At 46.1% G+C, this 26,091-nt stretch overlaps 2 long non-coding RNA genes across 2 annotated transcripts in view; one reads left to right on the top strand and one right to left on the bottom strand.

Annotated features, from left to right (window-relative positions):
- LOC311426448 overlaps positions 1-5,947 on the bottom strand; it is a 56,669-nt gene extending 50,722 nt beyond the window's left edge. The window contains exon 1 of the long non-coding RNA XR_014686766.1: positions 5,101-5,947. This is a non-coding gene — a long non-coding RNA (uncharacterized lncRNA). The remainder of the gene's footprint in view (positions 1-5,100) is intronic.
- Positions 4,733-26,091, top strand: part of LOC311426458 — a 113,742-nt gene continuing 92,383 nt past the window's right edge. Inside the window, exon 1 of the long non-coding RNA XR_014686776.1 lies at positions 4,733-4,848. This is a non-coding gene — a long non-coding RNA (uncharacterized lncRNA). The remainder of the gene's footprint in view (positions 4,849-26,091) is intronic.

Below are 26,091 nucleotides of genomic sequence, written 5' to 3'. Positions count from 1 at the left end.
CCCTCACATCCACCCAATATATGCTCTGGCATGGGCAGTGGCAGCAGCTTTGCGAACAAAAGGCATTGGAATATCTGGGACAGCCAGCAGGTGATCCATTAAGGGCCCCTGGCGTTGGAAAAGCTGCATCACCTCTGCAAACTTGTTATTGAAAAACTGGTTGGTGAGGCACATTGTACCAACAACTAGCCCCTGGAATTCACCAGTGTTTGTCATTCAGAAGAAAAGCAGCAAATGGAGACTATTGCATGACCTCCATCAGATTAATGCTGCAATGGAAAATATGGGGGCCTTACAGCATGGCTTGCCCTCGCCCACAATGATTGCCATGAACTGGCATCTAACAATTATAGATTTAAAAGATTGTTTATTCACTATTCCCCTAGACCCTGCTGATGCACTGCGTTTTGCGTTCTCAGTGCCCTCCACTGATGTTTTTGAGCCTTGTGCCCGATATTGCTGTATGGTGCTCCCGCAGGGAATGAAAAATAACCCTATGATTTGTCAATGGTCTGTGGCAAGGCCCCTCAGCCCCACTAGGGAGCAAGATCCCTGGGCGCTCATATACCATTACATTATTTATTCTCATGGCCACAAAGACAGAGTCTGAAATTCAGGAGACGTTGCAAATTGTGGTCTCCAGCCTCACTATATTCAATTTGGTTATAGCCCCTGAAAAGGTGCAGAAATCTGCCCTGTGGCACTATCTGGGATGGCGTATCTTGGAGCAAAGTGTAGTCCCACAGAATTTAAAGATCTCCCAGAATATAAAAACTTTGAATGATATGCAAAAATTGCTAGGCACCATAAACTGGGTTCATCCCCTATTAGGGATCACTTACACACCCTCTTTTCCCTATTGAAGGGGGATCTGGCTTTGGGATCTGCCCAGTCGCTATGTCCAGGGGCTCTGACTGCCCTTCAAAAGATGGCCACAGCAATATCAACCAGAAAAGCTCAGCGCTACCACCCAGACTACCCATTCCAACTAATAATCTTGGATTCATTTTTTCAACCATATGGCCTCATATTCCAGTGGGAAGAAGAGTTGCACAGCTCTGTGCAAGACCCACTCAGAATTATTGAATGGGTCTTTTTACTTCATCAATTTGGAAAGACCATATCTACTAAAATCAAATTGTTAGCATTATTAATCATAAAGGGTAGACAGAGGTTGCTGGCGCTGAGCAGTCAAGATCCATCACCATTAATATTACCTTTACCCATGCAGATGTTACAATGGCTGTTACAGTCCTTGCTCTTTTTCCAAACAGCTCTGGAAGGCTTCACAGGTACAGTTTCCATTCACACCCCTGGTTACAAATTTCTGCAGTCCCCATTGCCACTTCAAGACATCCCAAAATGTAGTCCTGTCCCTCTAGATGCTCTTACTGTATTTATGGATGGATCTGGACTAACAGGGAACTCAGTTATAATATGGAGAGACACTGATGGTTGGTGGCAGTCCGATGTACATGTTGTGAAAGGATCACCACAAATTGTAGAATTAGCAGCCGTAGTCAGTTTTTGAAAAATGGAGTTGTCTTATCAACATTGTCACTGACTCCACATATGTTGCTGGAGTCGATACTAGAACTGAGGCAGCTTGCCTCTTATCTTCTTCCTATTTGTTAGGATCCTTTGCTTCTGAACTTTGAGGAGGTGATCCTGGAATATCCAGCTTTCTTGGGCCCCTCTTCCCTCCAGAGCTTTGCCCCATGGTACTCTACTAAGCAGATCCCTGAAGAGGGCAAAGTCTGCTCTCCCAAATCCAGGGTAACAAGCTTGCTGCCCTTTGGATCCCAAACTGCACCATTTCATGGTCACTGCAGCCAAAGCTACCCTTGAGTTTCACATTCCCCATCAGTCCCTCCCTGTTTGTGAGAATGAGGTCCAGCATAGCACCTCTCCTCGTTGGCTCTTCTATCACTTGGAGAATGAAGTTGTCATCAATGCATTCCAGGAACCTCCTGGATTGCCTATACCCTGCTGTGCTGTCCCTCCAATAGATGTCAGAGTGGTTGAAGTCCCCCATGAGGACCAGGGCATGTGAACATGAGGCTGTTGCTGTCTGTCTATAGAGGACCTCATCTGCTTGGTCTTCCTGATCAGGTGGCCTGTAGCAGACCCCCACTACTTTCACCTGTCCCTGCCTTCCCTGTAATCCTAACCCATAAACTCTCTGTCAGCTCCTCATCCATCCCCAGGCAGAGCTCCATGCACTCCAGCTACTCATTGACATAAAAGGGCAATGCCCCCTCCTCATCTTCCCTTCCTCTTTCCTAAAGAGCTTGTATCCTTCTATTCCAACACTCCAGTCATGAGAGCCATCCCATCACGTCTCTGCAATACCAATGATGTCATGGCCCTGCAGACGTGCCTACATTTCTAACTCCTCTTATTTATTCCCCGTTCTATGTGCATTAGCGTAGAGACATTTAAATTGAGCCCCTGATGAAGCTGCCTTACTGGTTGGAATTCCTTTGTGCTGCTCTTCAGGTGCTCTGCTGATGATCCAAAACCCTCCTCCAGGCTCTGGCCATCTCAATCAACAATCATTGACTGACACTGGTGTCAAATTGGGAGCAGGAGAGATTGAGGTTCCCCTCCTCCAGCAACTCTTGTTTAAAGCCCTCCTCACCAGCTCAGCAAGCCTATGACCAAAGATGCTCTTCCCCTTCTCTGATAGGTGGACCCCATCAGCTTCCAGAAGACCAGCTTTTCCGTAGAGAGTCCCATGGTCTAAATAGATGAACCCCTGTCTGTGACACCAGTCCTGCATCCATCTGTTGATTTGCCAGATTCAACTGGCCCTTTCAATCCCCTTCCCTTTGACCAGGAGGTCTGATGAAAAAACTACCTGCGCTCCTGAGTCCTTTACTGCTGCTCCCAGGGCTCTGTAATCCCTCTTGACGCGCCTCAGATTGCTCCTGGTTGCATCACTGGTGCCTATGTGAAAGAGCAGCAGTGGATAATAGTCCTTAGGCTGTACAAGGCTTGGCAATCTCTTGGTAACATCGCTGACACGAGCCCCTGGTAAGCAGCAGACTTCTCTCAAGAGTGGATCATGTCAGCAGATGGGTGCCTCTGTACCTCTCAGAAGAGAGTCTCCTACTACTATCACCCATTACCTTTTCTTATTTGGACTAGTTGTTTGTTGCAGGAAGAATGGCCGAAAGCATGACAGACACCAGTATGGTCAGATCATGCTCTCTCTTTATTACCCAAATAGCCTAGCTTTTATAGTGAACTTAACAGGGGTGGATAGTGTCTCACACAAGATTATTGGTCAAAAGCACTCAAACAACTACAAGAAAACAACCCCACCTGCAAGAAAACATCCCCCTTGTGATTAGCAGTCACGTAGACCTTGTCCTTGAAGCCAGCTGCTGGTAACAATATTTTTCTAAATTCCTCAATCGGGCGATGTAGGAACACTGTCATGGGAACTTCTCATAGTTGTCCTGGTAGCTTGGTTTGCTCAGCTGCAGCAAGCCACGGGATCTTTGCTGTTTCAAAAATCCCTCAACAGTTGTTATGAAGGGAGCAGACCGGGCTGCCTTACTCAGCTCCACCCTCCCTGCAATGGGTCTTTCCTTTTCCTATCGCACTGGGGGAACCCGGTGTGCTGACTCTAAGGAACAGTACGCTGGGTGGATGAGGGAAAGGCTGTGGATGTGGTCTACCTTGACTTCAGCAAGGCTTTTGACACTGTTTCCTACAGCATTCTCCTCAAGAAACTGGCTGCTCTTGGCTTGGACTGGCGCACGCTTCGTTGGGTTAGAAACTGGCTGGATAGCCGGGCCCAAAGAGTCGTGGTGAATGGAGCCAAGTCCAGTTGGAGGCCAGTCACTAGTGGCGTCCCCCAGGGCTCGGTGCTGGGGCCGGTCCTCTTTAATATCTTCATCGATGATCTGGACGAGGGCATCGAGTGCACCCTCAGTAAGTTCGCAGATGACACCAAGTTAGGTGCGTGTGTCAATCTGCTTGAGGGTAGGAAAGCTCTGCAGGAGGATCTGGATAGGCTGCACCGATGGGCTGAGGTCAACTGCATGAAGTTTAACAAGGCCAAGTGCCGGGTCCTGCACCTGGGGCGCAATAACCCCAAGCAGAGCTACAGGCTGGGAGAGGAATGGTTGGAAAGCTGCCAGGCAGAGAAGGACCTGGGAGTGATGGTTGATAGTCGGCTGAATATGAGCCAGCAGTGTGCTCAGGTGGCCAAGAAGGCCAACGGCATCCTGGCTTGTATCAGGAACAGTGTGACCAGCAGGGCTAGGGAGGTGATCGTCCCCCTGTACTCAGCTCTGGTGAGGCCGCACCTCGAGTACTGTGTTCAGTTTTGGGCCCCTCGCTACAAGAAGGACATCGAGGTGCTTGAGCGGGTGCAGAGAAGGGCGACGAAGCTGGTGAGGGGCCTGGAGAACAAGTCCTACGAGGAGCGGCTGAGGGAGCTGGGCTTGTTCAGCCTGGAGAAGAGGAGGCTCAGGGGCGACCTTATCGCTCTTTTTAGGTACCTCAAGGGAGGCTGTAGCGAGGTGGGGGTTGGCCTGTTCTCCCACGTGCCTGGTGACAGGACAAGGGGGAATGGGCTTAAGTTGAGCCAGGGGAGTTTTAGGTTAGATATTAGGAAGAACTTCTTCACTGAAAGGGTTGTGAGGCACTGGAACAGGCTGCCCAGGGAAGTGGTGGAGTCACCATCCCTGGAAGTCTTCAAAAGACGTTTAGATGTAGAGCTTAGGGATATGGTTTAGTGGAGGGCTGTTAGCGTTAGGTTGGAGGTTGGACTCGATGACCTTGAGGTCTCTTCCAACCTAGGAAATTCTGTGATTCTGTGATTCTGTACGGAGTGTAGAGCGGAGTGGAGACACCACAGCTAGGCTCTGTGACAAGATGGGAACTTGATTGTTCTTGTGCACACTGAGGCCGACAAGCTGCACATTTGCTACCCTGAGTGTCCTGGTTTCAGCTAGGTTAGAGTTAATTTTCCTCCTAGTGACTTGCAGAAAAGAGACTCCACAACCTGTAAGGCTGTAAAGTAGGCATGTTTATTCAGCACTGAGCAGCACAGGGGGTAGTCCCACCACAATCGTGCGCACCCACCTGTCGTGGTTCCGCTCGAGTGGGCAGCCGAGCTCCACCACAGCCGCTCTCTCACTCCCCCTCCTCAAAGAGGAATGGGGAGAAAATATGTGAAAAGGGCTCAAGGATTGAGATAAGGACGAGAAAATCACGCAATAATTATTGTAACCGGCAAAACAGACTCGGCATAAGGAGATAGTAAGATTTATTGCCTACAACTAACAAGCGAGAGAAGTGAGAAAACAAAGGAAAAAAAAAACAAAAGCACCTTCCCCCCATCCACCCTCTTCCACCTCCTCCCCCCCGAGCGGCGCAGGGGAACGGGGGAATGGGGGTTATGGTCAGTCTACAGCACTTCTTCTCTGCCGCTCCTTCTCGGTCACTCTCGTCCCCTGTGCTGTGGGGTCCCACCCACGGGATGCAGTCCTTGATGAACTGATCCGGCGTGGGCTTCCCACAGGCAGCAGCTCTTCCAGAACTGCTCCAGATATGGGTCTGTACCACGGGGTCCATCCCTCAGGAGAAAACTGCTCCAACCTGGCTCCCCTACGGGCAGCAGCTCTTGCCAGGTCACCTGCTCCTGCGTGGGCTCCTCTCCATGGGCTACAGGTCTGGCCTGGAATCTGCTCCGGCAGGGGTCTTCCACAGGTGGCAGCCTCCGTCGGTGCAGGGCCACCTGCTCCACCGTGGTCTCCTCCACGGGCTGCAGCATGGAACCCTGCTCCATCGTGGTACTCCATGGGCTGCAGGGGGACATCCTGCTTCACCATGGTCCTCACCACAGGCCGCAGGGGACTTCTGCTCCGGCGCCTGGAGCACCTCTCCCCCTCCTTCTACACTGACCTTGGCACGTGCAGGCTGTTTCTCACTCCCGGCTGCTGTGTGGCGCAGCGTTTTTTTCCCTGTCTTAAATATGCTCTCACAGAGGCGCAAAACAACATCGCTTATTGGCTCAGATCTGGAAAACAATGGGGCCCTTCCCAAACATGGGACAGCTTCTAGATCTTTCTCACAGAAACCACCCCTATAGCCCCCTGCTACCAAAACCTTGCCACGTAAACCCACTACACCACCACAGTAGTTCATCTTGCATTTATACAGAAGGGGTTACACAGGTAAGGGATTGCCTATACATACTCATAACCTCTCCCTGAAACGGTGATCTTTATTACAATGAGTTCTGGGAAATCATTTCCATTGTCTCAGTCCTGTCCGGATTAGTTCACAATACCTATATGTAAGGAATGTTTCAGCAATTCGTGTCAATAGAGGGCTTGAAGGGTAAACCTTGAGTCTCTGATATCTGGGGGGGGTCAGAATGACTGCTAACTATTGTCACTATTGCATGGGACACTACACAAGTCTCTGACATCCAGCCAAGATGGACAAAGGAGAAGGACAAAGAAAAAGCCTGGGAGGAAGACTACGAGCCTTCAGCACGAGAAACACCCAGAGGGACCACAGGAGACTGATACACATGCACCAGTGGGAGGGTTCGGATTCCAGGAACTAATTATAATAACCCTGCCTTTTCTAGAAGTAGTAATGAATATGTAGGAGCCTAGGAGCATAAAAACCAGCCACCTGATTTAACTTGTGTGTGCCTTGGTGGAGCAGAGACTCCCGGTGCACCCAGCGCTGTTTACCTGCCTTTTATTGACCCCATAAATAAATCTTATAAAGCTAAATTGACTCGGAATTTATAACAATTTGGTGACCCTGACGTGATCCTCTTGGGTCCCGAGGCTGTGAACGGCTAAGGGAGGTGCCCCCACCCTTGTTTCGTTGTGGCCCTTTGTCAGGATCAGTACAGATTACGAACATAAGAGGCAAGTAAAGAAGAAAGAGCTCTCCCCTCCTCTGGTTTAAACCCTTAATTCTGCGCACAAAGATCCAAACGAAGATTTATCATTTCATGAGTATGCCGTTCGTTTGGGTGGATTCGGTTGTGTGACTGTGTGTAAGGGTGTGATTGAGACGGAACTCAGTTCCAAAGCGAGTGCGGAGGTCTTCTAACCACAGTTCCGGTATCACGCAAGGGACTCAGCCGGTGAAGGACCGAAGTGATCGTTCTAAGTGTTCGTGGGTGGGATAACACTTACAAGACATGTTTAGATACAGGCACAGCCAGGAGTTTCGGAACTTTTTTGTATAAAAATGTGAAATGTGTTCATCTGATTCATGTCAATATCGAACAATGCTAAGGCTGCATGATATGATGAAATGTGACCTTCTGTCTTACATACCCTTGTATAACCACAAGTCTAAGAAAAACAGAGTCGTTAATGTATATAGTTCTTGTATCTTGCAAAAGAATGGTCCAGCAATTCGTGTCAATAGAGGATAAGAGAACAAAGGAGTTTCAGAATAGCTGCTAACTATTATGACTATTGCATGGGACACTACGCAAGTCTCTGATATCTGGCGAAGAGATTAAGGAGAAGGGGAAAGCCAAAGGACAACTAAAAGACAAAGCTTGCAGGGAACGCTGCACAAGTCTCTGATATCCGGCCAAGATGGACAAAGGAGAAGGACAAGGACAAAGCCTGGGAGGAAGACTACAAGCTTTCAGCACGAGAAACCCCCAGAGGGACCACCAGAGACATACGCATGCGCCAGAATGAGGGTTCAGATTCCGGGAACTAATTATAATAACCCCGACTTTTCCAGAAGTAGTAATGAATATGTATTAGCCTAGGAGCATAAAAAACAGCCGCCTGATGTAACTGGTGTGTGTTCTTGGTGGAGCAGAGACTCCCAGTGCACCCAGCGCTGTTTGCTTACCTCTATTCCTTTAATAAATTGTAAACTTTGATTGTAATCCTATTTGGGACTTAGACATTTATTACAAAAAGAAGTTCCAGGAATGGGTCAGGGACAAAGCAGATCCTTAGACTCGGGAGGTTCAAGGAGGGGCCTCTGGTTTAAAAAGGGGGAAAAATTACCAGATATTCCACCGGATAGTCCCTTAGGGCTAATGTTAAGATATTGTGATAGTTTTAGAAGCACTAAACATAAGGCGAGAATGATTTAATTTTGTATGGTTAAATGGCCAAAAGAACCCTTAAGACTCCATGTATTTTGGCCAATATTTGGGTCCACGGAGGACTGGGTCTGTCAGGCATTGAACATGTATGTTAGTAGTAGAATACCCGTGAATCCGGAAGAGAACAAGTATGCTGCAGCCTGGTTGGGACTAACAGAATCACCCGCCACTCATATATTTAATTTAATTACAAAAAGGAGGATGAAGAAGATAAGGAGGAGAGGGAGCCCCTTGATAATTTGCCTCCTCCACATAACCAACCTTAGAAAATGTTTAAATAAGATTAGGTGTGTCAGGGGCTATACCTTCTGGGGACCCAAACATCTACAGAGCCCTTGATAAAGTTATTAATAGGTCCCCACAAGAAGAAGTTCGGTTTCTGGTAGATACAGGGGCCAAAAGAGTGACTATTCAGAATATACCAAGGGGACTCAAAAAGGGAAAAAGCAAATGTCTGTGGTAGGGACAAAAGGGGAGTCCTTCCCTGTGTCAATACTAGAAAGCATTGAGGTGGAATCTGAGACCTATGTGGGTCTTAATGATCTCTTGCTTGTTCCAGAAGCAGAATATAAGCTATTGGGGAGGGATTTGATTATCAAAATGGGCTTAAAGCTTGTAGGGGAGAATGGGAAAATCCGGTTAGATACATTAACAAAAGAAGATAAGGGCGATATAGATCCCCGAGTATGGTATAAGGAAGGGGAATTGGGAAAGTTGGAAATGGAACCCCTAATGGTAGAAATAACAGAACTCCAGAAACCTATAAGAGTAGAACAGTATCCCATTCCTTTAGAAGAAAGGAAGGGATTAAAACCAGTCATAGACCGGCTATTACAAGGAGGGACTTTAGAACCACGTATGTCCCCCCATAATACGTCTATATTACCCATAAAGAAAGCTAATGGGACACACCGATTGGTCCAAGATCTAAGAGCTGTAAATTGAAGAATGGTGACTAAATTCCCAGTAGTGGCAAATCCTTATACTCTATTAAATCATTTGACCCCACAACATATTTGGTATAGTATAATAGACCTGAAGGATGCTTTTTGGGCATGTCCATTAGAAGAAAAATCTAGGGATTATTTTGCTTTTGAATGAGAGGACCCAGCAAAAGGACCCAGCAGCTATGATGGACAGTACTACCACGGGGGTTTGCTGAGTCTCCTAACCTGTTTGAACAAACTTTGGAAAAATTATTACAATCTTTTGAGCAGGAGGGAGAAAAGTGGATCCTGCCAGATGGCAGAGAGATACTGCCTAAGAGTCAAGCAAAGAAGCTGCTATTTCAGATGCATTTGCAAACCCATTGGGGAACTCGAGCTTTGAGTGATCAGTTTTTAAAATTTTATGGGCATCTTGGGATATATGAGATTGTTCAGAAAATTACTCAAGAGTGTCTAACATGTCAGAAAATAAATAAGAAAAGTATGAGGCAAGCACCTACTGGGGGACGGAGGATCGCATATAGGCCATTCGAAAGAGTACAGGTTGATTTCATCAAGCTACCAAAAATAGGACGATATAAATATTTGTTGGTGATAGTGGATCAACTAACCCATTGGGTAGAGGCCTACCCTGTGGCGAGAGCAACTGCCGCTAAGGTAGCTAAAATTTTGATGGAAAATATAATACCACTTTTTGGGTTAGTAGGGAGTATTGACTCTGACCAGGGGACACATTTCACATCTAAGGTGTTATGGGACTTAACCACAGCCCTAGGCATTAAATGGGAATACCATACTCCATGGCATCCACAAAGTTCAGGGCGAGTTGAGAGAATTAATCAAACGATTAAAACAACATTTGGCTAAATTAATGATTGAAACTCAACTGTCTTGGATAAGATGTTTGCCATTGGCATTATTGAATATTAGGACTATGCCCCATAGTGAAACAGGTATCTCACCTTATGAGATGTTATACGGAATGCCGTATTCCCAAGGAATGCCATAAAGCTAAATTGACTCAGAATTTATAACATATAGAAATTCCTTATTTTCCAGAGCCCTTCTGTCTGTCTTGATTAGTTTACAGTATCTATAGAAATCCCTTTAGCATCCATTTCTTACTTCAGTCCCCCTTTTTCTATCTACTTTAGGAAATTCTTTTCCTCCATTGCTACTAACTTATTTTTATCCCCTGGTCCCTGAAAGAAATACTCTCCATTTTCTACTTTCTGCCTCAACTTGTGTTTTTTTTTTTCCATTTTTCATAGTCCTGTGGGGCATCTTGCAGTCCTATGAGCACTGTAATTGTAGCCGTAATCCCCCAGCTGGTTTTGACGCCCATCCTAACACAAGAGCTTTCTTAACTCGAGAATGGTGAATCCAGGCAGGTTGCCCTTTAATTCTGATTGCAGTAAAAGTTGTCAAGATTACCTAGAATGGTCCTTCCCATTGTGGCTCTAGGGTCTTTTCTGCAAGAGACTGCCACACCTCGAATACTGTGTTCAGTTTTGGGCCCCTCACTACAAGGACATGGAGGTGCTCGAGCGAGTCCAGAGAAGGGCAACGAAGCTGGTGAGGGGTCTGGAGAACAAGTCTTATGAGGAGCGGCTGAGAAAGCTGGGATTGTTCAGCCTGGAGAAGAGGAGGCTCAGGGGCAACCTTATCGCACTCTATAGATATCTATAGATATCTTAAAGGAGGCTGTAGTGAGGTGGGGGTTGATCCATTCTCCCACGTGCCCAGTGACAGGACGAGGGGGAATTGACTAAAGTTGCGACAGGGGAAGTTTAGGTTGGATATTAGGAAGAACTTATATACTTATATACTTATATAGAACATATATACTTATATATGGAAAACACCATATAAGAGGTCATGATTTCATCCCCAACCTGTATGGACATTCCTTTCTATATTCCATAAGGTTGCCCATACAAGATCTCAAAAGGGCTTAGTCCTTCCTTTGCTCTTGGCTTAGTTCGTATGCGCAAGAGAGCCAAGGGAAGGGACTGAGGACAGGTCAAGCTAGTTTCTTGCCCCAACCTCACAATCTGCTGTTTAATTAAGTGGTTCATTTTTTCTACTTGGCCACTCAACTGAGGGCAATATGGAGCATGAAGTAGCCAGTCTATGCCCAAATGGCAGCTGATTACCACTTTTGAGATAAAATGCGGTCCTCTATCAGAAGACATGGTTGCTGGAACCCCAAAACGCGGTATTATCTCTTGTAATAATATCCTAACTACCTTCTGAACCTTGGCTGTCCTGGGGGAGAATGCCTCTGGCCAACCTGAAAAGGTATCAGTTAATACTAATAAATATCAATACCTTCCCCTTTTCTTGGAAGTTCTGTAAAATCAATCTGCCATTGTTGCCCAGGCCCATTGCCCTTCCCAATTTGGCCCATTTCCAGTTTGGGGGTGCTCTTGGGATTAGTCTAGAGACAAAGATTGCACTGCCAAGTCACTTGTCTCACAGTGGTGTATAAATTTCTAGCTACAATGTCTCTAATCAGATGTTTATATAGGGCCTCTGCCCCCCAGTGCCTCTTCCTATGTTCTTCCCTTATCAGGGGCCATGTTAAATAGGAGGGAATAATCAGTTTCCCTTGTGGGGTGTGAGCCCACCCTTCTTTATTATATGATCCTTATAAATCTGCGATAAGCTTTTGATCTTCCTTAGTGTATTCTGGCTTATCTTCTAGAGAGATTCGTCCATCCGGGACCAAAGTCCCTTCTGTTCTTACCTTTACCTTGGCTACCTGTTTTGCCTCTCTGTCTGCCAGCTCATTTCCTCTTTCCAACTTTGAGTTCACTTTCTGGTGTGCCTTAATGTACATAATCACCAGTTTCTCAGGGAGCTGGACTGCCTCCAATAGTTTCAGGATCTCCTCTGAATGCTTGATATTTTTTCCTTGTGAGTTAAATAATCCTCTCTCTTTCCAGATTGCTCCATGTGCATGTACAACCCCAAAAGCATATCTCGAATCGGTATAGATATTCACAACTTTGCCTCAGGCCAATTCCAAGGCACGGGTCAGTGCAAATATTTCTGCCTTTTGTGACGAGGTGTTTATGGGCAAAGGTCCTGACTCTATCACTTCCAACTGGTAGTGACGACATAGCGTGCCTTTTAACGCTTGGGACATAGCTGCTTCCATCAGTGAACCAGTTTTCCGTATTCTCCATAGGGCTGTCTCTCAGGTCCGAATGACTTGAATATGTTGCCTCGATGGTTTCCAGACAGTCATGATGCACTGGTTCTCCTAGGTTTCCACTGAGGAAAGAGGCTGGATTGACAATGTTAGTGACTACTATTTCTACATCATCCTGTTCTACCATTATAACCTGATATCTCAAGAACCTCTGTGGGGAAAGTCAGTGTCCACCTTTTGCTTCCAATACCGCAGATACTGTATGGGACACCAACATAGTCATTTTCTGGCCCAGGGTGAATTTTCAAGCTTCCTGGATGTTTAACACTACATCCGCAACCACTCGCAAACATCCAGGCCAACCTTTTGCAGTTGCATCCAGCTGCTTGGAAAAGTAGGCAACTGCTCGTTGATATGGGCTGAGATCTTGTGCCAGTATTCCTAGGGCAATCCCCTTCTTCTCATGGGAAAAAAAGAAAAACGGCTTATTCACATCTGGGAGTCCTAGGGCTGGGGCCGACATCAAGGCTTTTTTTAGCATCTCGAAGGCTTGTGTGATTTCCTTATCCCATTCGAGGTATTTCTGTTTGGTGTTTGTTAGTGCATATAGAGGTTTAACAAGCAACCCATAGTTGTAGATCCATAGTCAGCACCACCCAGTCATTCCCAGGAATGTTCATAATTCCTTTACTGCTTGAGGTCTCAGAGTTTGGCATATTGCTTCTTTCCAGGCCTGCCCTAAAGTCCTTTGTCCCGCACTGATTTCATAACTCAGATATATCACTTTGCACTGCATCACTTGAGCCTACTTTTTGGATACCCGGTATTCCTGGTGTTGAGGGATTTTTGAAACTGGGCTGAGACCCGGTGAGACACGGAGAGACGCTGAGAGACTTGAGAGACATGAGAGACGCTGAGAGACCTGAGACGCAGAGAGATGCAGAGAGACTAGGAACAGAGATGCGGTAATATGCATGAAGCTGAGAGACTTGGAGCACAGACCTGGACAGACGCGGTGAGACGCGGATTGTTGTCGCGGTGAGACACGGAGTGGAGTCGTGGTGAGATGCGGAGAAGTGAAATATCGCGGTGAGACGTGGAGTGTTGTTGCGGTGAGATGCGGAGTGTTGTCATGGTGAGACACGGAGTGGAGTCGCGGTGAGACGCGGAGAAGTGAAGTATCGCGGTGAGACGCGGAGTGTTGTCGCAGTGAGACGCGGAGTGTAGTCGCGGTGAGATGCGGAGAAGTGAAGTATTGCGGTGAGACACGGGACATCCGGGGTCGAGTTGCTATGGGACATCGGAGGCGTCAGTGAAAACGGCAGACGACCGCCACCGTTTGGCGAGTTGGCACATAGCAGAGGGGTGGAGGTCACGACCCTGCAGCTCGTCTGATGTAACCATGGAGGAGGAAGCAGCTATCCAGCTTCTCTCTAGTATTCTCTCTAAGACAGGTGTACCTTGAAATGTAAAAAAGATCAAATCCTTGGTGCTCAGAAGGAGGGTTTTCCAAAGGAAATCCCTCTAATGTTTAGCCCAGATGAGTGGCGGCACGTAGGAGATCGCTTATGGGATAACGCCATCTCAAGTGGAAAGCTATATAAAGATGTAAGTGGGACATGGCACACAGTGATTAATGCGCTGTGCAAATTTCTTTCTGTTCGGTGAAAACCGAACAGAAGCTGGCTTTGTCAGTACCGTCTGGGACTGACAGAACACCGAGTATAAAACCTGAGACCTCAGGAATGCGGCCGGCACGATCATTTTCATCAGTTCCTGTGCCCACCCCGGTTCAGGGTATGACCTCTTCAATAAAGGAATCAGCGGCAGAAATAACTAAGGGACTATCGGAGCAGAGTGCTGATGGGGAGTGGGGGTTGCCCTCCCCACCCCCCGTGCCTGAAAATCTTGATGAAGCTGTGCTGCCAGTGTCTGTGCCGCTGCCAGGCAGCAATAAATCCAATCGGAATGCTTCGCCAATGAGAGGTGCAGCAGCAGATTGCGAAAATCGACCTTCACTGGAGGAGTTGTTCCAAGAACTGCTAGAGAAATTCAAGAACTTAAAAATTACGGATTCAGAGGAGCTTCATCTCTCGTCTGCCCCACAGGAGCCAACTCCATTATCCGTCACTACACCACCGTCGGCACCAAGGAGGGACAGGTGCTCCGACGTCATATGTTATGCCATCATAGAAGGGCATAGACATGCTACATCCTTGGCCTGCCCTATTATTATCAACCCTGTGCAAGGTACCGGGTTGTGGCAGTCGCATGATTGCAGGCTTTTACAACAAGCTTGAAAAACAGTTAAGGACTACGGTTTACAATCCCAGGCAGCTCGACAGATAATTCATTGGATTTTCCAGGCAGAACCAATGTGTCTACTTGACTGTCAAAACTCGGTGTGCTTATTGTTAACTCCTTCCCAATTGTTATTTTTTGAAAGGGAATGGTTGCAGTTAGCACAGGGGGAAGCAGGTCGACTGCGTCAACCGGGGGACCCTCTGTATGGGATTACTGAAGAGATGTTAAAGGGGATGGGTCCTTATCTCAATACCCAGATTCAGTTGCAGTTCCCTGTGATTATTCACCAAACAGCTGTGCAGCTCTCACTGAGGGCTCTTCTTAGTCTCCCAGGGGAAAAGAAAGCACCTCCATTCGCATCAGTAGAACAAGCCCCTGGGGAACCATATGCTAAATTTATCGATCAGTTGTGGGCAGCAATTCCTGATCATCCTGATATAACAGTGGAGTCTAAAAGCAGTGTGTTTAAAATGCTTGCATTTGATGATGCAAACCCAAAAACTCAAAACATCTTAGTTACACTGCCAAGAACCGCACCGGTAGAGGACATGTTGGAAAGGGTACAGAGAGCTGATCAGTCCAGGCAACCAGATGTGGTGGCACAGGACTGTCAGAGATTTGCTTTTACGGTACCCTCCATTAACAAACAGGCCCCGGCAAAGCGCTATAAATGGCTAGTGCTTCCGCAGGGGATGAGGAATTCCCCTACATTATGTCAACTGTATGTGGCCTGGGCACTACAACCAATTCGGACAGTGTGGTGTGATGTAATTATTTACCATTATATGGATAACATTCGGTTTGGAAGGCCAGAATGCTTCCAGGATTCAGATTTAAAGCTTATTTGGGATACATTGGAAGCTAAAGGGTTGAAGATAGCCCCAGAGAAGGTTCAACAGAAACAGCCATGGCTATACTTGGGATGGAAAATATCAGACTCTACTATTTGTCCCCAGATAGGTGATATAACTATGCTGTTACATAATTTGATAAATGTACAAATGTTCCTGGATAATATTCAGTGGGGTTGCCACATTGTACGGATTACTAACGACTTAGCTATATTACTACCTTTATTGCAGGGCAGGAGCGCAGATTACACTAACAAATGACCAACAGCAGGCTCTTTCGCAAATAGTTTATAAGGTTGCAGCCGGCACTGCTTCTGCAAGCATACCACAAGTTGCACTCTCCTTCCTAATTAGCAATCATGTGTCTCATCCATTTGCGGTGATTGGTCAGTGGCAAAAAGAAAAGAGGGAGACAAAGACAGAAACAGTATCAGGAGGATGCCACTGACACTAACAGCACTGGTAATAGGAATAGCATAAGTGAAACAGGTGATGGCAAGGGTGGAATGATAGGGCAGCATTTAGAGTTCTGGAATGGATTTTCCTACAGATTCAGACAAAAATGAGTGTTCAAACACGGGCAGAAGCTATCGCAGAGTTAGTACATGAGGGTTGCTCTCGGAGTATTGAGATCAGCGGGAAGGAACCAGGAGATATTAGTCTGCCAATGACTCAGGATCATTTGGAATGGTGTTTACAGCAATCCATACCACTACAAGAAGCTGTGTTAGGTTACCCGGGATTGGTACATTCCCGAACTCCAAAGGGGCCTCTCTGGCAAGTTATAAGATCATATAAATGGCAGATAGTACCACGGCTTTCGTCCTGACCAGTGGTGGATCGCACTGTATACACTGATGCAGGTGCAGCAAGTAGGAAGGCTGTGTGTGTGTGGTATGAGAATGGAATTTGGGAGAAATATATAATTCCGGGGGAGACAGGGGATTCATTACAAACATTGGCATTGTCTGCTGTTGTTTGGGCTTGTCAGTGCTGGATGCAGGAGCCAATTAATTTCATCTCAGACTCTCTGTATGTAGTTAACGTGGTAAAACGGATAGAGGATGCCTTGATACGGCAAACTAAGCGGGACAGATTGTTGTCATTATTTCTGCAGCTGCGAGATGCCATTCAGGGGAGAATTGCACCTTATTGTGTTATCCATACACGTAGCCATCAGTTCTCGACTGGGTTAGAGGAAGGTAATTCACAAGCAGACAAGTTGGTGAGTATAGTCACAACGGGGCCTCAGAGTGATTTTGCACATGTGCGAGTGTCGCATGAAATGTTCCATCAGAATGTAAAGGGTCTTCAGAGAATGCTTGGATTTACTTGGACAGAGGCGAAAGGAATAGTAAGAGCGTGCCCTTCCTGCAATCATCATGGACCAGGGTTAGGTTTGGATATTAATCCACAAGGTGTTAAGGCACTTCAGGTACGGCAAATGGATGTAATGCATGTGCCGGAATTTGGTACAAAAAATATGTGAATGTGAGTATTGATACTTTTTCAAGATTCATATGGGCAACAGTGCAGGGGGAGAAATAGCACACCTTGTATGTAGACATCTGATGTTGTGTTTTGCCATTATGAGAGTGCCACAGCAGATCAAGATGGACAATGGTCCAGCATATGCTAGCAAAAGGGTTATAAAATTTATGAAAATGTGGGGAGTAAAGCATATCACAGGTGTTCCATATTCTCCCAAGGGACAAGTGATGGTTGAACGATCACATCAGGTTTTAAAGGAACAATTAGCGAGATTAAAAGAGATCAAGAACTTCGATGAGCGATTGTCCAAGGCATTGGTTGTCTTGAATCACTTATGTTTGACTAGTGACCGAGAAGAGCCTCCTGCGAGTATTCATTTTCAAACAATAAATAGAGAAGCACCAAATGTGTTACCACAAATAAGAATGAATTACCGAGATCCTGCTACAGGAACTTGGAAAGGGCCATACGGGTACAGAAATACAAATAACACCTGTGGTTACAATGACACTGCTAGGCAGGGTTTAGGGGCGTATGGCGCGGAGACAAGGGGTAACAACTACAGCGTTTGGAACAATCGTACAGCTATGGCCTTACCTCCTGATGTTTTTCTGATTTGCGGGGATAGGGCCTGGCAAGGTATCCCTGTAAATGCTATCGGAGGTCCATGTTACTTAGATAAACTTACTATATTTGCTCCTAGCTTGTCGCAGTGGCGTGAGATCACTAGACATAAATGGGCATTGCTCACACCAGATTGCAATGATAATGTTGAATTGCTTGGTGTTGCGGCTAGAGTGGCATTGGCAATTTTCGTGCCAGGAGTGGCATCTGCGGCCGCACTTAACAACTTAGAAAAATTGGCATGCTGGGCCGAGAAGCAAGCCAATGCCACGACAAAGATACTTGAGGAGATGTTACCAGATCAAAATAGTCTGTGACATGTGCTCTTACAGGATCGATCTGCTATTGACTTCTTGCTTTTGGCTCAAAGGCATGGGTGTGAGGACTTTGAGGGAATGTGCTGTTTAAACCTTTCTGATCATAATAAGTCAATTCACAAATCCATTACTTTCCTGAAAGAGCACATGAGAAAGATTCAATATGATATCAATCCTTTCAATCAATGGCTCACTGATTTGTTTGAAATGATGCATAGATGGTTACTGGGATTAATCAAAGAGGGATTAAGGATTCTGTTTGTTGTGGTGTTAATCATCATTGCATGTTGTATTGTAATAAATGTGGTTAAAAGGTTACTTGCAAAACTGTTACATCGGGCTTGGTTTGCTCAAAAAGAAAAAGGGGGAATTGTTGAAGAATTTTAAAAAAAAGCAAGGAGGCTATTACTTGCTGCAGCTGAGCAAACCAAGCTACCAGGACAACTATGAGAAGTTCCCATGACAGTGTTCCCACATCGCCTGATTGAGGAATTTAAAAAATATTGTTGCCAGCAGCTGGCTTCAAGGACAAGGTCTACGTGACTGCTAATCACAAGGGGGTTGTTTTCTTGCAGGTGGGGTTGTTTTCTTGTAGTTGTTTGAGTGCTTTTGACCAATAATCTTGTGTGAGACACTATTCGCCCCTGTTAAATTTGCTATAAAAGTCAGGCTATTTGGGTAATAAAGAGAGAGCATGATCTGACCATACTGGTGTCTGTCGTGTTTTCGGCCGTTCTTCCTGCAACACCCTGGAACCCCAAAAAATTCAACAGACTCACCATCCAAGTCATGCAAGCGTCCTTTGTCTTGGTGGCAATCAGGATACTGTCCACATATTTTAACAGCTTCCCTTCCCCAAAATAACACAAGAGTATGCCAGAGGACAGACCACCCAAGGACTCCAGTGCACATAAGAATAGAGATGGAAACTATGTTAATGATTCTTCTGATAGCTGATGAATATGCAAGAGACTTATGGGAAATTAAATGAATATGCATTTGTCCCACTAATATAAGCACACTGCCAGTAACCGTTGGTGCACAAGTTAGGTGGAGCTATCTCCCTTGCATCCAGCATATGTGCGCAGCAACAAATGAACATACCAGCTTTATAACTATTATATTTATAACTGTTCCGAGTCTGATTTCCGCAAATCAATATGACACATTGTTCCGATACCTGTCTGACAATGATATACAAATTAGGTCCTATCCATGTCCTACCTAAAAACTGTTATAAAATTTCAGCTCCCCAGCATGTTTTATTATGTTCTCCAATTACTACACAATATAGTACGGTATCGCGATTCTCCCATCATTTATTTGTGCTAAACCTGTAGGTAACATTTTCCATTTCCATCTTCAATTAATTGCTTATTGATCTTAGAATATTCTACTTCATTTTCTAAGGCTTTTGTTAATGCCTGGTTTTCTGTTCCTGGTACTAGTGCCAAAATTTGACTCTCAGATGTCCGTTCTGCTGCCCCTTTGGCTTCTGCATCAGCCAATCTATTTCCTTCTTCCAATATCAGTTTCCCCTGTTTGATGTCCTTTAGTGTCAACTTTAATAGGCAGATATACTGCTCAGAGTAATTTCGGTATCTCTTCTGCATGTTTAATTGAGGAAGATAAAAGTCCTCTCTCCTTCCTAATTGGTGTGTGCACGCACCACACCAAAGGCATATTTCAAATCTGTCTGTCCTGGTTTCAGTTAGAACAGAATTAATTTTCTTCCTAGTAGCTGGTGGAATGCTGTGTTTTGGCTTAGGATGAGAAGAGTGCTGATAACACCCCGATGTTTTAATTGTTGCAGAGCAGTGCTTATACCAAGCCAAGGACACCTCAGACTTTTGCTCTGTCCTGCCAACAGGCAGGCTGGGGGTGCAGTAAGAGCTGGGAGGGGACAGACCCAGGACAGGTGACCCGAACTAGCCAAAGGGGTATTCCATACCATCTGACGTCATGCTAAACAATATATAGGGGTGGCTAGCCGGGGGGAGGGGGCCGGACTGCTCGGGGTTAAGCTGGGCATCGGTCAGCGGGTGGTGAGCAATTGCATTGTGCATCACTTGTTTGTACATATTATTATTAGTAGTACTATTATCATCATTGTATTATTATTATTATTATTATTTTCCTGTCTTATTAAACTGTCTTTATCTCAACTCACGGGCTTCACTTTCCATTTCTCTCCCCCGTCCCAGAGAGGGAGGGGGGAGGGTGAGCGAACGGCTGCGTGGTGTTTAGCTGCCAGCCGGGTTAAACCATGACACTGTCCAAATGTTAATTCTTTTCCCTTTTGCCAGCTCAAGAGCTCTTATCAAGGCGATGATTTCTGCCTTTTGAGCTGATGTTTGTTACCGCATACCCTGTGAGGTGAAATCCCTCTCAGACAAAGGGATTGTCCCTCCAATTTCTGTAATTTCTTTCTGCTATCAGGGGACGATTGCTCTAGAAAGAGGCTAGCCTATTGCCTCTATTTGTCTTCTGAAGCCAGGTCCAAGTTGGTATATTTTTTTTCATTATATTTCATAGTTGGTCCAAAAATTCCGTAGGGGGTTCTTTTGGACCTTATTGGATAATATACAGGTTTGAACGATTTATAGCTTTTGGAACCAGTTATCAATTCCTAATTTAATCAGATTTTGGTATTTACATAACTGTTCATAATTTCCAGGGTGATTAGGGTCTCAGTGGTGCCACTCAAGGCAGACAAGGGAGCTGCCAGGACCCGGCAGCCCTCGCAAGGGAGGCTGATGAGGCATAGGAGGAGCCAGCAGCTCCCCCTCCCCGGCTGTACAAAGGCAGTCCATACGGAGCACAAGCAACCAGGGCGTGGCACGGCAAGATGGGCAGTCAGGGTGTGTGGGCAGTCAGGGTGTGGCACGGCAGTTCGCGAGGGCAGGGCGCGCTCAGACAGGGCAGAGTATCCCTCCCCACTCAGGAGAATAGCTCATCTACCAGATGTCTACCTATAGCTAAATCACCTTGGTCTGCACTAGGCAGAAAGCTCTTTCTAGAAATTCTGTGGCCACCCAGATGGAGTGCCCGATCAAAAATGCAGCAGTTCAGGTCTCTGGACGCAGGGAATGCCTGAGCCTGTTGTTGCCATCTGAGGGTGGCAGAGACACCGTGTGTGTGAGGTGTGAGCAGGTGGATGACCTGGTCAGCCTGGTGGCAGCGCTCAAGGAGGAGGTGGGGCTATCAGGGAGTGTGAGAAGGAGAGCAACTGGTGGAGCAACTCCCTGTAAGGCCTGAGAGAAAGGCACTGGGGTGAGACAACCCAAATAGTGGTGGACCCCCTGCCCGGTCGCTGTTGGGCAGAGGGAGGGGACCTAGGAGATGAGGAGGAAAGGAAACAGGTCCCTGCTTGGCGTCTCAGGCGACTCCCCTCACTACCAGCCTCGCCTTCCCAGGTGCCCTTACACAACAGGTTTGAGGCCTTGGAGCTTGAGGGACTGGTGGGTGAGGATGTAGTCGAAAGTTCACCCAGGAGGTTGCCTAGGGCGAGGAAGTCGACTCCATGCCTCAAGACTGCCTCCACTAAGAAAGAAAGAAGGGTAATCGTTGTAGGCGACTCCCTTCTCAGGGGAACAGAGAAGTCTGCTGCCTCCCTGGGGCCTGGGTCAGGGACATTGCCAGAAACCTTCCCAACCTAGTTTGCCCCTCTGATTACTATCCTCTATTCATAGTCCAGGCTGGCAGTGATGAAATTTCTGAGAGAAGCCTGAAGGATATCAAATGTGACTTCAGGGGACTGGGGTGGTTAGTAGATGGAGTGGGAGTACAGGTGGTGTTTTCCTCCATCCATACAGTGGCCGGGAGGGGTACAGAGAGGACCCGGAAAGCCCACCTGATAAACACGTGGCTCAGAGGCTGGTGCAAACAAAAATTTTGTGGTTTTTTGATCATGGGATGCTTTATTCAGCACCCGGCCTGATAGCTGCAGACTGGTCCCACCAATCTCTAAGGGGAAAACAGATACTAGGCCAGGAGCAGGCAAGGCTCATTGAGAGGGCTTTAAACTAGGTAAGAAGGGGGATGGGGATGCAATAAGGCTCATTAGAGATGAGCCGTCAGAAAACACTGTCAGGGCCCGGGAAGAGGGCAATGGCCCAACTGAAGTGCATCTAGACTAATGCATGCAGCATGGGCAACAAACAAGAGGAGCTGGAAGCCATCGTGCAGCAGGCAGACTATGACTTGGTTGCCATCACAGAAACGTGGTGGGACCACTCCCATGACTGGAGTGCTGCAATGACTGGCTATAGGCTCTTCAGAAGGGACAGGCAGCACAGAAGGGGTAGTGTTGTGGCATTCTATATTAGAAAGTGTTTTCATGTTGTGGAACTCAAGGCTGGGAATGATAAGGTTTAGTCCCTATTGGTTAGGATCAGCAAGAAGGCCAACAAGGCAAGCATCCTGGTGGGGGTCTGTTATAGACCGCCAAACCAGGATGAGGAGACTGATGAGGAGTTCTACAGGCAGCTGACAAAAGTTGCAAAATCATCAGCACTTGTTCTTGTGAGGGACTTCAACTTCCCAGACATATCCTGGAAGTACAACACAGCCCAGAGGAAGCAGTCTAGGAGGTTTCTGGAGAGCATGGAAGATAGCTTCCTGATGCAGCTGGTTAGTGAGCCTACCAGTGGAGGTGCCCCGCTAGACCTTCTCTTCACAAACAGAGAAGGACTGGTGGGAGATGTGGTGGCTGGGAACTGTCTTGGGCAGAGTGACCATGAAATGGTAGAGTTCTCTATTCTTGGAGAAGCCAGGAAGGGGACCAGTAAAAACGCTGTATTGGACTTCCGGAGGGCTGACTTTGAGCTGTTCAGGACACTGGTTGGTAGAGTCCCTTGGGAGGTGGTTCTGAATGGCAGAGGAGTCCAGGAAAGCTGGGTGTTCTTCAAGAAGGAAATCTTAATGGCTCAGGAGCGGTCTGTCCCCACATGCCCAAAGACAAGCAGGCGTGTGAGAAACACTCCGTAGCCAATAACTTAGGCTCAGGCGAGGATCTCAGTGAAGTAGTAATTTATTCGCGATTGCAATGGCGGGCGCCCCACAAGCAGGAGAGAGCGCATCTACTAGTTCCAAAACACAGTTTATATACCTTTTGATGGCAGGACCCTCCCCTGTTTCCCCACTGAGTGGGTAATCCAGATTCACAATCTATCTGATGCTTCACAAACAATGCATGGCCTTCAGTCGCTGGCCTGTTAAATTTCAAATTTCTTTTGACATTTTTACTGCTTGAAGTGGTAATGTTTCTTCACTTATCTGACTTGACTTGACACCGTGATTTTCACCTAATTGTCCTAAGAAGTCTGGTTGTCTGCATTTTACAAGGTCGCCTGCTAAACTTTCTTATCACTGTAAGCATATCTCAGTACCACATTCCCTCCTTCTAAACAATGTAACTCTGCAAAAACAACATTTCTATTCCCACAATTCCCCCCTTTTCTTTTTTTTATAAACTGTTGATTTTTGCAAAAACTCTTTTTATTTTTATTTATTTATTTATTTTAAGTGTAATTTGGTAAATATCTTCCTCTTCTTCACTTTCTTTGCTCTCCATTTCCTCTAATATCATTTTATCTGAGTAGGGTGGTGGATCTATGGTCATTTGTTTCAATAATGTGGTTTCAATTAACCGCTGGACAAGTCCCCTTACACAGGGGATAACGCAACAGCCAATAGCTGTCAAAACTCCTGCTACTATAATCAAGGATGTAAATATGGACATTACCATCCCTTTCCATTTACCAAACCAAGATTTCAACCATCCTGTGATGGAAGTGTCTGCTCCCGAATTTTCTGCTAATTCATTGGCAAGGGTGGTAAGCCCTTGCAATGCTCTTGTTACTGTGCCATCCGGGGCAGTATTGTTACGGATAAAAGTACAATGGTTGCCCAGCATCACGCATACACCACCCTTCTCCACAAGCATCATATCTAATGCTATCCTGTTTTCCCAAGCCATTTTGCTGATGGCATCTAGTTGTTCAGCGATTCCTCTCATCGCATCCTTGGTATAATTGATGAATCTCTGCTGATTATAATAGAAATAATTAATCCAATCCACATTTTTATTGATTGTTACCCACCAGAACAGTAACTCAAACCCTGCAGCAATTTAATTTCTGGCTTTATATTCATCCCGAACTCCTCTAGGTACCCCAACAGAATCTATGTATACTCTATCATCAAATGATATTCCTAAGCCTCCTTTACTTCTTCTGGGTATTTGTGATGTTTCTCTTTCAAATGCCAGGGTGAAGGGTATAGCTGATTGAACAAGTGCACAAGTGCCTTCCCAATTAGATGGTAGGGTGGACCGTAAGATCTTCCCTCCACCGTACCACCAGAGATCTGCCCTGGGGATCTCTAGTCTTGAGCAGTTTCCCATCAAGTCCTTGGTAGCACAAGGCAAATTCTCCCAGATGCCAGGTAGCACTCACACCCTGCCGTGAGAGGCAAGCTGTATGGTTACCTATAGCTGTAGAGAATGCAGGGGGAACTGTGATATTGTTATCATGCAAGAAACAGCAAAGAGAGACTTACAGGCCTCATTTCCCCAGGCAGTCTTTTCTTGGTACAATGCAATCATACATCGCATCCCTTGGGAGTCTTTGGTCCACCCCCATGGGAAGGGCACTATCTGGGCAATCGGTCATCCCGAGGCACAAGCATAGCAGTAGCTACAGTTGAGACTCTGGACAGTATATTTGACCCATTCTATCCAGGCATTCACGTCCCCATACCCTGTTTGAATCTCAAATGTTTGAACTGCCACATTTCAGAGGGCCTCCTGTTTACTCTCCTGTTTTCTCCTTGAGTTTCTCCCTTTCTCTGATGGCAATAGAGGATTGTTTCCATACAGCTATTCTCAATCTGGCTGTTGGGTCTCAACCAGTTATTTGTTCTTTCTGCTCAATTGTCATTGGGCATTTAAATCTCCACAAGCTAACACCTCACAAGCATCAAATGTGACGGCTTGTGGTACATAACCCTCTGTCACAGTCACCCATATTTTGATGGGGTATCCCGTTTTTGCTATTATCTGGTCATGCCTTTTCCAAGTTGCCAATGGAACGAGGCCTTCTCTGAGGCCTAGAATCACTAAAAACAAAATTAGTAATCGATTTTTCCCTGTCATTATTTTTAAACCTTAGGTTTCCAAATAATTATCGATACAAAAAAAAAATAAGATGTACACTACTACTATAACAACCCCCCCCCTTGGGAGCACTGCAGTTCGCTATAGGTCTGTCCTTTCTCTCAATCACAAGTCACACTTGTTAGTTACCTGTGAAAATAAAAGGTTAGTTTACAATTGTAAGCTCTTATCCTGCTCAGAGTCCACTACGAGATTTTTCTCTTCAATTTCAACTTCCAACAAGTCTTTTGTAGGAACAGCTTCCCAGGTACTAGCGTCGACAGATGCCTTCACTCGAGTATAGTGAGTCCAACCTTTTTCCGCAGTTCTTATGGCTGTTTCAGTGGTCAGTAATTGTCCTTCCCATTCAGGCCGGAGTTGACTCTTTCCAGGTCCGAATCAGGACCCAGTTTCCTGGATGATGGTGGTGAATGGGGAATTCCAAAGGTGGGGTTTGAGCCAACAACCCACAGGTCCTGAGAGATGACAAAGAAGAGGACAACCCCAGAATGCAGTTCTTAAGGAAACTCTCTTATTTTGAATTGTGGTATCTCATCCCTTCTGCCCAGATAGGGCAATCTGAACAGCATCTCATATGGTGAAATTCCTATATCCTTTCTTGGTGCTGTTTAAACCTGTAGGAGTAAGCATTTTACCAAAGGAAGTTGGGTTTCTAACACTAGTTTAGTTAATTGCTTCTTTAATGTCTGATTCATTCGCTCCACCTTCCCAGAAGAGGAGGGGTGCCAGGGGCTGTGAAAATCCCACTCAATCTCTAAGGCCTGCTTTAACCCTTGCAGTAAAGCTTACACCCATCTAGTCACGTGGTCAATTAGGACAAACAAATAACTCAGTAAAGTTTACCTGTATACTTTGGAAAGGTCAAACCCCTGGCTCCCGTCCCCCTCTAGATGGGTTACAGAACACCTTTTTATTTACCTTTTGACATATGGTACATCCTCTACATATGTGCTTCCCTAAAGTGTATATTCCTACACAGACATACTTTCTTAGCACAACATCACACATTGCTTGCACCTCCTAATGACTCTTCTGATGTAAAACAGTTAATATTTGCCTCATTATCACTTTATTCAGCATTTCTCTCCCATCAGGGAG

Source organism: Aythya ferina, assembly GCF_964211825.1.
Source record: "Aythya ferina genome assembly, chromosome: W".
In the NCBI taxonomy this organism is placed as follows: domain Eukaryota; kingdom Metazoa; phylum Chordata; class Aves; order Anseriformes; family Anatidae; genus Aythya; species Aythya ferina.
Note: the sequence above shows the minus strand (reverse complement) of the source record. Positions and strands in the feature narration are given on the sequence as shown.